The sequence below is a fragment of the Pseudonaja textilis genome, chromosome 3, assembly GCF_049901715.1.
Source record: "Pseudonaja textilis isolate UNSWEBS1 chromosome 3, rPseTex1.2, whole genome shotgun sequence".
NCBI classification, from domain to species: Eukaryota; Metazoa; Chordata; class Lepidosauria; order Squamata; family Elapidae; genus Pseudonaja; species Pseudonaja textilis.
The window spans coordinates 6,408,072-6,418,966 of NC_141992.1; the positions used below are offsets into that span (position 1 = coordinate 6,408,072).

The window sequence follows — 10,895 nt, forward strand, 5'->3', positions numbered from 1 at the left end:
GCCAACATGGCTGGCCCCTTTATGACTTGCGGACTTCAAGTCCCAGAATTCCTCTGAAGTCCACAAATTTCCACAAAGGGAGCGCCATCCCTTGAGACCTTCAAGAAGAGACTGGACTGCCATTTGTCAGAAATGGTGTAGGATCTCCCGCTTGGGCCTGGGGTTGGACTAGATGACCTATAAGGTCCCTTCCAACTCTGATCATCTGTTATCTGTTAAGTCATAAAGGGGCCATCGTTCCCCACCTCTGCTTTACACAAATGCTCACCCTTTCAAACGTCAGCGGATTTCGGTTACTCCCCCCGCCGTCGCGCTCTTTTCGCTGGTCACAAATAGCAATTCCTGGGCATCAATGCAGTTGTGGTGCGCCTACAGTTGTTTTGTGACCTTTGGAGTCGCCTGTTGCAGGAGAAGGAAGTCAGAAGTTTTGACTCAAGAGAGAATTCTTAATTCGATGTTTTTTAAGGCTGGGAAAGAATGTCTGTCAATGCTCCACCATTGAAAGAGGTTAGGAAATACATGTTCCACTTCTTTTATAGGTTGCAACCCAGAAGGAGATGGTTGAGCCTGGATTGGTTAAATTGTAACTTTTATTGATTATTCCAAATCAACCCACAAAGCCAACCCTAACCCTGAGAACATTTCCCACTGACCTATCCTTGCAGTGACAATCTTCACTGGGTTTTTTTTTCTTCCTCCAAGGAAGGTATGAGATGGTTTCTACCAACTCAACCAATGATGGAGAAAGTTCGGATGTCAGGCTAAAACATACGATGAACGGCTGCAAGAACTGGGCCTGGCTAGTCTAGGGAAGAGAAGGATCAGGGGAGACAGGAAAGCACCTTCCAATATTTGAGGGGCTGCCACAGAGAGGAATGTGGGTCAAGATATTTTCTAAAGCCCCTGAAGGCCAGACAAGGAATAATGGATAGAAACTGAACAAGGAGAGATTTAACCTGGAAATAAGGAGAAACTTTCTGACAGGGAGAACAATCAACCCATGGAACAGAAGTTGCCTTCAGAAGTGGTGGGAGCTTCATCACTTGAGACTTTCAAGAAGAGATTGGACTGCCATCTGTCAGAAATGATGTAGGGTCTCCTGCTTGGGCAGGGGGTTGGACTAGATGATCTACAAGGTCCCTTCCAACTCTGATTAACTGTTAAATTTGTTAAAAGAAGCAGTGGGTGGAAACTAATCAAGGAGAGAAGCAAGAAGCAATGGATGTTAGTTAGTTAGTTTACTTTATTGATTAGCCCATGGGCCATATCAAAGTGCTAAGTTCCAAACACAAATTATTACTAAAATCTGATAAAAATAATTTAAAATTATTGGAATAAAATACAATTTAAAGGAAATTGGAATAAATATACGATTTAAAATGAGATTGTAATAAAATACAACTATTTAATATATGGATAAATAAATTATGATAAAATTATGGCTTAAAGTGTCACCCCCTACAATCTACCCCAATCTGTCCCACAAGCAATGAATGGAAACTAATCAAGGAGAGAAGCAACTTAGAACTAAGGAGAAATTTCCTGACTGTGAGAACGATTACAGGTGGTTTACTTACAGTTAATTTAGTGATTGTTGGAAGCTACAACAACGGCACTGAAAAAAGTGACATATGACCTTTGTTTTCATTTAACCATCTGTCATGCCCCTGTTGGAGTCTGACTCCGAAGGAGAGATGGAACAGCTGACAGCGAGTGGGAGTGTGGCTCTGGTGGTTGTGGAGGAAACTGGGGAAGGGCACAAACCGGATGGGCATTCAGAGGAAGACCTAGGCCCATTCCCTCTTCATCCTAGGGAATGCAGGGAGGAGTGGATAAGGGAGCAATGTGAGTGGTGTGGTCTATGGGGGAGGAAGGGGCCCTGATTCCCTTCATGGGCTTCATCTGGGAGGACTAGTTAAACAGACAAACTGCACATGGCAAAGTTGCTGTGGAAGCAAAGCCTGCATTATTCTTGTCGGAGCTTATCTGTGTTTTGGCTTCCTCCCAACTGTGGTTGTTGCATTATCTGGTAGAAGTCTGCAATTAATCATCCTTGCCTGCCATAGTAATTCCTTCAGTGCGGTGGGTTGGGTTTTTTATTTCTAATTAACTTTACTTTGGGTGCGGACTGCATTTACTCCCTCCGTAAACTGTTTTCTTTAAGAGTTTGATATTCAGCCGAGGATAATTGGACATTGGGGGCCAAGTTGGAGGCATTAAAGGGACTTCCTTCTAATTTTGGGACTTGGTTGATATTTGTGTCACACTCCGGGTCATCACACAACCATTGGCCGCATTCCCTTTAGTCCCGTGATCAAAATTCAGACATTTGGCGACTGACTCATATTTGTGACGGTGGCGGAATATTCTGGGGTCGTGTAAATCCCCCTTTGTGACCACCTGATCAGCAAATTCAGGTTCTGTTAAAAACTCTGTTACTAACTCAAACAACTGAAGCGATCGGTTCAACCACCGCGGCTAGAAAAGTTGCAAAATGGGGCCAAATTCACTGAACAGCCATCTCACTTAGCAACAGAAAGGTTGGGCTCCAACATGGTCCTAAGTTGAGGACAAGCTGTAATTAGTGGAATTGCTTGCCTCCTGAAGTGGGGGATGCTCCCTCACTTGGAAGGAACACAAGAGCTGTCGCAAAGAAATTGAATGTATTGAGAGAGAGAGAGAGAGAGAGAGAGAGGCAATGATTTTAACATCACGCACATAGCCCTCGCTGAGTCAAATTTGGATAGAATGGAAACCAACCAAGAAGAGAAGCAACCTAGAATGAAAGAGAAATTTCTTATGCCAGGAACAATTAATCAGAGGAACAGCTCACCTCCAGAAGTTGTGGCTGCTCTATCACTGGAGGTTTCTAAGACGAGATTGGACAACCATTTTTGCCCAGAATGGTAGAGAGGGCTCCTTCTTGCGCAGGGGGGGTTGGACTAGATGACCCCCAAGGTCCCTCCCAACTCGGTTATGAGGGATTCTCTAGATGCGAAGGCGCATTCTGTCCCTCAGCCTTCCTTTAGAGAAGCTCTTTCTGATAACAAGAGTCGGGAGGGACCTTGGAGGTCATCTAGTCCAACCCCACCCCTCGCCCAAGCAGGAGACTCTACACCGTTTCTGACAGATGGCAGTCCAGTCTCTTCTTGAAAGCTTCCAGGGATGAAGCTCCCGCAACTTCCGAAGGCAAATTCTGTTCCGTGGGTTGATGGTTCTCCCTGTCAGAAAATTTCACCTTATTTCCAGGTTAAATCTCTCCTTGTTCAGTTTCCAGCTATTATTCCTTGTCTGGCCTTCAGGCACTTTGGAGAATAGCTTGACCCCTTCCTCCTCCCTGTGGCAGCCCCTCAAATATTGGAAGATGCTCTCCTGTCTCCCCTGGTCCTTCTCTTCCCTAGACTAGCCAGGCCCAGTTCCTGCAACCGTCCTTCATACGTTCGAGCCTCCAGTCCCCTCATCATCCTGGTTGCTAAACTCTTCTATTCTCTTAGAGGGGCATTTCAAAAGGCCTCAGTCAAGGAAGGGACATGAAAAAAAGGGCCATCCAGATGGCCACCAGCACCTCTGCATCCAGATGTTCTCCTGCTTTCGCACTAGCGCTGACTTCAATGGGGGGGAATTTCTTAAAGCGGCAGCGTCTTTTCTTGAACTTGCCCTGTAATTATTAGGGCAGATGTGCTGCACTCAGTGGGGGTCAAAACAATAAACTTCCAAGAGCGAACCTTAAGGGTGGTGGAGCTATCGGGACCATCCTTACCCTCAGTTATACGGGCACTCCTTGACTTACGACCACAACTGGGGCCAACATTTATGTCGTGAAGTGAAAAAGTTTGTTAAGTCAGTTGGCTCCATGTTACGACTTTTCCAGCCACCTTTGTTAAGCGAACGGGGTGCAGTTCTTAAATTAGCACCTCGGTTGTTAAGTGGATCTGGCTTTCCCTGTTGACTTGGCTTGTCAGAATGTCAATCACACACGGCCATCATAAATATGCCAAGCTTCTGAATTTTCATCCCATGGTCACGAAGATGCTGCAATGGCCGTAAGGGTGAAAAACGGTCGTAAGTCAACTTTTTCCCAATGCTGTTGTAACGGTCCTTAAACAAACAACTTTTCAATCGAGGACTAACTAATCTAATCTGGAGATAAGGAGAAACTTTTGGACAGGGAGAACAATCAACTAATGGAACAGCTTTGCCCTTGGAAGTTGTGGGAGCGCCATCCCTTGAGACTTTCAAGAAGAGATTAGACTGCCATTTGTTAGAAATGGTGTAGGGTCTCCTGCTTGGGCAGGGGGTTGGACTAGATGACCTACAAGGTCCCTTCCAGCTCTGATTATTTGTTATCTGTGTAAATCTAAGTGCTATTGCTATTTTGAGCCCTTGGAGGGAAAACCTTGGGTGAAAATCCCAGAGTTGAACATTCGACTGGAAGAAAAAGATGTCAACAAAAAATCCTAAACATCTGAACTTTTTCCATCCGTGCTCAGAAAGATTCACGTATCTTGGATGGACAATCACTTAAACATGAGCCAGCCTTGTGCTTCAGCTGCCAAAAAAGCCAACACAGTCCTAGGCTGCATAAACAGAGGGATAGAATCAAGATCAGGTGAAGTGTTAATACCACTTTATAAGGCCTTGATAAGGCCACACTTGGAATCCTGCATCCAGTTTTGATCATCACGATATAAAACAAAAAATGTTGAGACTGTAGAAAGAATGCAGAGAAGAGCAACCAAGATGATTGGTTGGAGGCTAAACCATATGAAGAACGGTTGCAGGAACTGGGTATGTCTATCTAGTCTGATGTAGAGAAGGACCAGGAGTGAAATGATAGCACCGTTCCAATATTTGAGGGGCTGCCACAAAGAGGAGGGGGTCAACCTATTCTCCAAAGCCCCTGAAGGCAGGACAAGAAACAACAAATTGGAACTAATCAAGGAGAGAAGCAACCTAGAACTAAGGAGGAATTTTCTGACAGTGAGAACAATTAATCGGTGGAACAACTTGCCTCCAGAAACTGTGAATGGTCCAACACTGGAAGGTTTTAAGAAGAGCATGGACAACCATTTATCTGAAGTCATGTAGGGTTTCACGTCTAAGCAGGGGGTTGGACTAGAGGACCTCCAAGGTCCCTTCCAACTGTGTTATTCTAAGAGACGTAAATAAGTAGAGCTGGGTTTTGACTCAGGAGAGACGTTACCTTAATTGCTGACTGTGTACAAAGGGGACATTGAAGTGACCCAAATAAAAATGCCTTGTCATGATTCTCCGTCAGGTAGGGAATTGCAAGGGGACAAAGTCTTGAGGACTGGTGACATAATCACCAAAACCGAGATAGCAGAATGAACACGGGAAGAGAACGCCCAAGTCCATTTCCCCTGGAATCTCCAGATAGTTTCCCTTCTCCAAAGATAAACCACCCCTGACACAGATTCCCTTGTTCAAATAATGCTTAATCGTTGTGTGAAATGTGATCCTATAAGTCACTTTTTTTCAGTGCCGCTGTAACTTCGAATGGTCACTAAACAAAAAGGTTGTAAGTCGAGGATACCTGTATTAAAGCAAGATCTTTTTATGGGACAGGCAAGGAGGGAAAGATCTGATGTTCAATTAACATTTATAGTTACAGAGAAAGTCCAACGTTTTGTGAACGGGGGTGTTCAGCAACCCAGCTGACATAGGCAAATTATTGTACAGAATAATTTATAATATTTATTTACAATCTTTTCAACCTTTTATAGACAGCAGTTCCCTCCTTTGATGAAGGCCTTTGCCCAATGATTGACAGCTGCTTTGATTTCCTTCTGCCTTCTCAGCAATTCATAAAACTGCACAGGTCAACCTGCTCAATCCTTTCGACGTTTATTGCCAAGATAAATAGCATTTTTCAGTCGCAACATTCTTGATCCGTCTTCTTCTTCCTCACCCTTATCATACTAATAGCACCTTGTAGCCCAGTGCTTTGAACATGGAGGTGTTTAATGGTTGGTTTTATTTGGGAGTTTTATCATAAGCAAAGGACTCTGGACAACAAATTTACATTATCTTTTGTACAATGAGCAGAGGTGTGGTGCTGTTATTGCAACTAAATGGAGAGGCACAAGTTTTCCTTTTTTTAATAGTGCCAACATTGCTGCATGGATTTTAAAGCATATTTCCAACCCCCCTCACACACACTCTTTAGAGATTTAGACCTTAAAAAACAATTTTTAATCCCACCTTCATTATTTTTATAAATAATTCAGGGCGGAGAATGTACCTCATTCCACCTCCTATTTCCCCCACAATAATATCCTGTGAGGTTGTTTGGGATAAGAGCCCAAAGTCACCCAGTTGGCTTCCATCTCTAAGGCAAAACTAGAACTCACTGTCTCCTGGTGATTGGCCCAAAGTAACCTAGGCAGCTTTCATGCCTAAGGTGAAACTAGAACTCCCCGTCTCCTGGTGCTTGGCCCAAAGTCATCCAGGCAGCTTTCATGCCTAAGACAGAACTAGAACTCCCGGCCTCCTGGTTCCCAGCCTGATGCCTTAAATATTATCCGCCTCTTTTGAAAAACTGTCTGCTCTCTTTTCGCTTCCCCATCCACCACGCAGCGTGCATACATACCGAACGCTTCCTCCTGAACCTCTGGCTTTCAAATGTCAACAGTGCTGGCTTTGCTTTGAGTATCCTCAGCTCCACTGGAGTGTTTTTCTACCTATCCTATTAAGTCAGGCAAAACAGGTCCCTGCCAGCTTCTGGCTGGATTTCAGAAACAGTCCTGAGTTGGTTTGTCTCTGGAATGTGCCTTTTGAGATGGCAACCCAGCAGGGAGAGGCAGGTATGGGGAAGAAAAATGTCCTCCCCTCCTTCTAATTCAAACATTAATGTCCACATTTTCTGCTTAATAAGAGCACTGCAGCTCTTAATTGCTATTTTCCAGTCGAACTGGCTGATATTTGCAAAACAGTGTTTCTCAACCTCAAGAAGCTTTTAGCTGTGCGGACTTCAACTCCCAGAATTCCCTAGCCAGCATGTATGGACTTTCTCTCCCAGAATTCCCTAGCCAGCATGCATGGACTTCATCTCCCAGAATTCCTTAGCAAGCGTATATAAACTCCAACTCCCAGAATTCCCTAGACAGCATGTATGGACTTTCTCTCCCAGAATTCCCTAGCCAGCATGCATGGACTTCATCTCCCAGAATTCCTTAGCAAGCGTATATAGACTCCAACTCCCAGAATTCCCTAGCCAGCGTGTATGGACTTCCTCTCCCAGAATTCCCTAGCCAGCATGCATGGACTTCATCTCCCAGAATTCCTTAGCAAGCGTATATAGACTCCAACTCCCAGAATTCCCTAGACAGCGTGTATGGACTTCCTCTCCCAGAATTCCTTTGATAGCATGCATGGACTTCATCTCCCAGAATTCTTTTGATAGCATGCATGGACTGCAGCTTCCAGAATTCCCCAACCAGCGTGTATCGACTCCAACTCCCAGAATTCCTTAGCCAGCAGGTGTGGACTGCAACTGTCAGAATTCTGGGAGTTGAAGTCCACACAGGTTAAGGTGCCTGAGGTTGAAAAACACTCTTCTAAAGGAGTTTTTTTGCAGCACCTGAAATCAATTGAACACTGGATTAAATTAATCTCCAGTAGAAATAAAGAAAGAATATGGTATTGAATAGCAGAGGTAGAAATTCCCTGGGAACAGACCAGAGGTAGAATTCAGCAGGTTCTGACCAGTTCTGGAGAACCGGTAGCGGAAATTTTGAGTAGTTCGGAGAACCGGCCAATCCCACCTCTGACTGGCCCCACCCCCATCTCTTCTCTGCCTCCCATTGAGTCCCAGCTGATTGGCTGGGTCTTCTTTGGTTGCCCTGCACAGGAGAACGGAGCTGGAAAGCAGGTCAGTGGGGTAGGGAGGGAAGGGGGATTTTGTAGTAACCTTCCCCTGCCATGCCCACCAAGCCAAGCCACACCCACCAAGCCACGCTCACAGAACCAGGAGTGAAAAAAAAAATTGAATCCCATCACTGGAACAGACCAGCTATGCAGTATGCTGGATTTCTCTGTCTTGGTTTGGGGGGTGAAACTCTGGCCAGTTGAGGAGGTTTTCAGATTATATCCTGAACCTATTTCCATTTCTGTGCTCCTGTATTAAAAACCAGCTGTGGTCCTTCCCCAGTGAAGATCCCTTCCTGGGATAAGCAACCTCCCTTATAAGGGGAAATAGCAATTGTTGAGGCTGTGTGATAAGAGGGCAATTGCTCATTCTGATCTGCATTCTTTACTTGAGGGAAGGCAACATATAATAGAGATAACATAATCAGCACCTGAAGGTCAGACAAGGAATATTGGATGGAAACTGAAAAAGGAGACAGATTTAACCTGGAAATAGAATAGAAAGGAACGTATGAGATGGTTTCTACCTACTCAATCGAGGATAGAACAGGTTCAGATGTCAGGTTAAAACATAGGAAGAACGGTTGCAGGAACTGGGCCTGGCTAGTCTAGTGAAGAGAAGGACCAGGGGAGACATGATAGCATCTTCTAATATTTATGGGGCTGCCACAGAGAGGAGGAAGGGGGTCAGGCTATTTTCCAAAGCACCTGAAGGCCAGACAAGGAATAATGGATGGAAACTGAACAAGGAGAGAGATTCAACCTGAAAATAAGGAGAAACTTTCTGACAGTGAGAACAATTAATCGATGGAGCAGAAGTTGCCCTAGGAAGTTGTGGGAGCGCCATCACTTGAGACTTTCAAGAAGAGATTGGACTGCCATTTGTCAGAAATGGTGTAGGATCTCCCGCTTAGGTGCCGGGTTGGACTAGATGACTTACAAGGTCCCTTTCAGTGGTGGGATTCAGCCAGTTCACATCACTTTGGGAGAACTGGTTGTTAACCTTATGAGCAGTTTGGTGAGCTTGTTGTTGAAAGAAATCATTAGGGCAGAGAACCGGTTGTTAAATTATTTGAATCCCACCACTGGTCCCTTCCGTTATTCTGTCATTATTCTGTTATTCATAAGTTGTGGGATCTTCATCACTGGAAGCTTTCAAGAAGAGACTGGACTGCCATCTGTCAGGAATTGTGTAGGGTCACCTGTTTGGGCAGGGCAGGGGTTGGACTAGATGACCTTACGAGCTCCCTTCCAACTCTGTTATTCTCTTACTATCCTGTGATTTAGAAGTTTGTGGGAGCTTCATCACTGGAACTTTTCAAGAAGAGACTAGGCTGCCACCCATCAGAAATGGTGTGTGGTCTCCTGCTTGGGCGGGGGCTTGGACTAGATCAGTGATCGCCAACCAGTGGACTGGGGACCACTGGTGGTCCATGAGAAAATTGTGGTGGTCTGCAGAGAAATGTCACCCCCAAAGCAATTAATCCAGGCTGTGAGGGAACACAAGGCTGTGCTGTCCACATGGCCCATGGGAACACAAGGCGTGTGTTGCTTGCATTGCGAACAACACGGGGTAGTGAGGGGAGGGGGAAAGGGTGGAGGGGAGGAACTTGGCCCACTCACCCCGCACACCTCACCTGGCCATCGGGCTGCTTCTTTCCACTTCTTTCTTCTGCTTTTGGCTGCACGCAAGGAAAGCAGCCAAAGTCTTTCTTTCTCTACCCCAAACTCCGCCAGAAATGAGTCTTTGGGACCCCGCAAGGCCTCCTGCTCCACGAGGCTGTGCCAGCACAACAAGTCTCACAAAGACTCATTTCTGGCGGAGTTTGGGGGAGAGAAAGAAAGACTTCTACTGCTTCTGCTGCTTTCCTTGCATGAAGCCAAAAGTCTCTCTTTCTCTCCCTCTCTCCCCGAGAACAGAGCTGGAGACGGTATCCTGCGATCCCAAATAAAGAATGATCGATCGATAGGAAAATGGGGTGGGGAATTTTCCTGCAGACTTTTGCGGGGGGGGATTTTCCCAGGGTCTCTGGTCCACAGGATTTAAAATGATGGGTTTGGTGCTCCTTGAGGTTCAAAAGTTTGGCGATCCCTGGACTAGATGATCTGCAAGGTCCCTTGTTCTGTTATTCTGATTTCACACACACACACACACACACACACACACACACACACACACACACCCCGTAGGAAAGGCAGGATGCAAATCTGAGTTGAACCATCTAAGATGTAAACGTCCATGCACCTTCTCACTCCATTGTTTGGCCAGACCTCGTATTATTACCCTGGCGCTAGGCAGGAAGGGACTTCATTCACATCAATGGGCTGGAGACTCCTTGAAACCAGCAGGGCCTTTTCATGTGGCGGTCATAACACCTCGCCCACCTTGGCCGCTCTTGAAACGGTTCCCGGGGGGTGGTGGTCAGACCTAGTCAGGATTTGTAAGACGGGGGGGAGACCGTGAGAAAAATCTCAGGGCTGCAGGCTAGACGGGGAAGTTGAAAAGCCATCCGGGAAGAAAGCAAGCGAGTTCCCTCTCTACTCCTGCCAAGAAAACCCCACGGACATCTTCCAGCAGTCTGCAGAGGATCCGAGAAAGACATGCTTTTTTTAAAAAAAAAAATAGACGCCACCAGTGCATGCCAAAAAACAGCTCTGGCACGTTCATGTCTCCCTGGAAGGCCCAGCTCAGGGCTGCTTGGGCACATTCAAAAAGCCAAATCTAGCATCGTGCTTTCCCCCAAAAGCAACATCTAGCATTGTGTTTTTCACAAAGCCAAGTCCAGCACCCTGCTTGTCCCAAAAAGCCAAATCTATCATCGTGCTTTTCCTAAAAAGCCAAATCTATCATCGTGCTTTTCCTAAAAAGCCAAATCTATCATCGTGCTTTTCCTAAAAAGCCAAATCTTGCACCATGATTTCCCCAAAAAGCAACATCTAACATATTTTCCTCCCAAAATATCAAATCTAGCATCATGCTTTTCCCAAAAAGCAGCATCTAACATTGT

General features: G+C 45.6%; 1 pseudogene across 1 annotated transcript in view; it reads right to left on the reverse strand.

Moving 5' to 3' along the window:
• LOC113434211 (ammonium transporter Rh type B pseudogene) overlaps positions 1–537 on the reverse strand; it is an 8,418-nt pseudogene extending 7,881 nt beyond the window's left edge. Inside the window, exon 1 of the transcript XR_015742657.1 lies at positions 269–537. The product of XR_015742657.1 is annotated as an ammonium transporter Rh type B pseudogene (transcript). The remainder of the gene's footprint in view (positions 1–268) is intronic.
• Between the last annotated feature and the right edge of the window lie 10,358 nt (positions 538–10,895).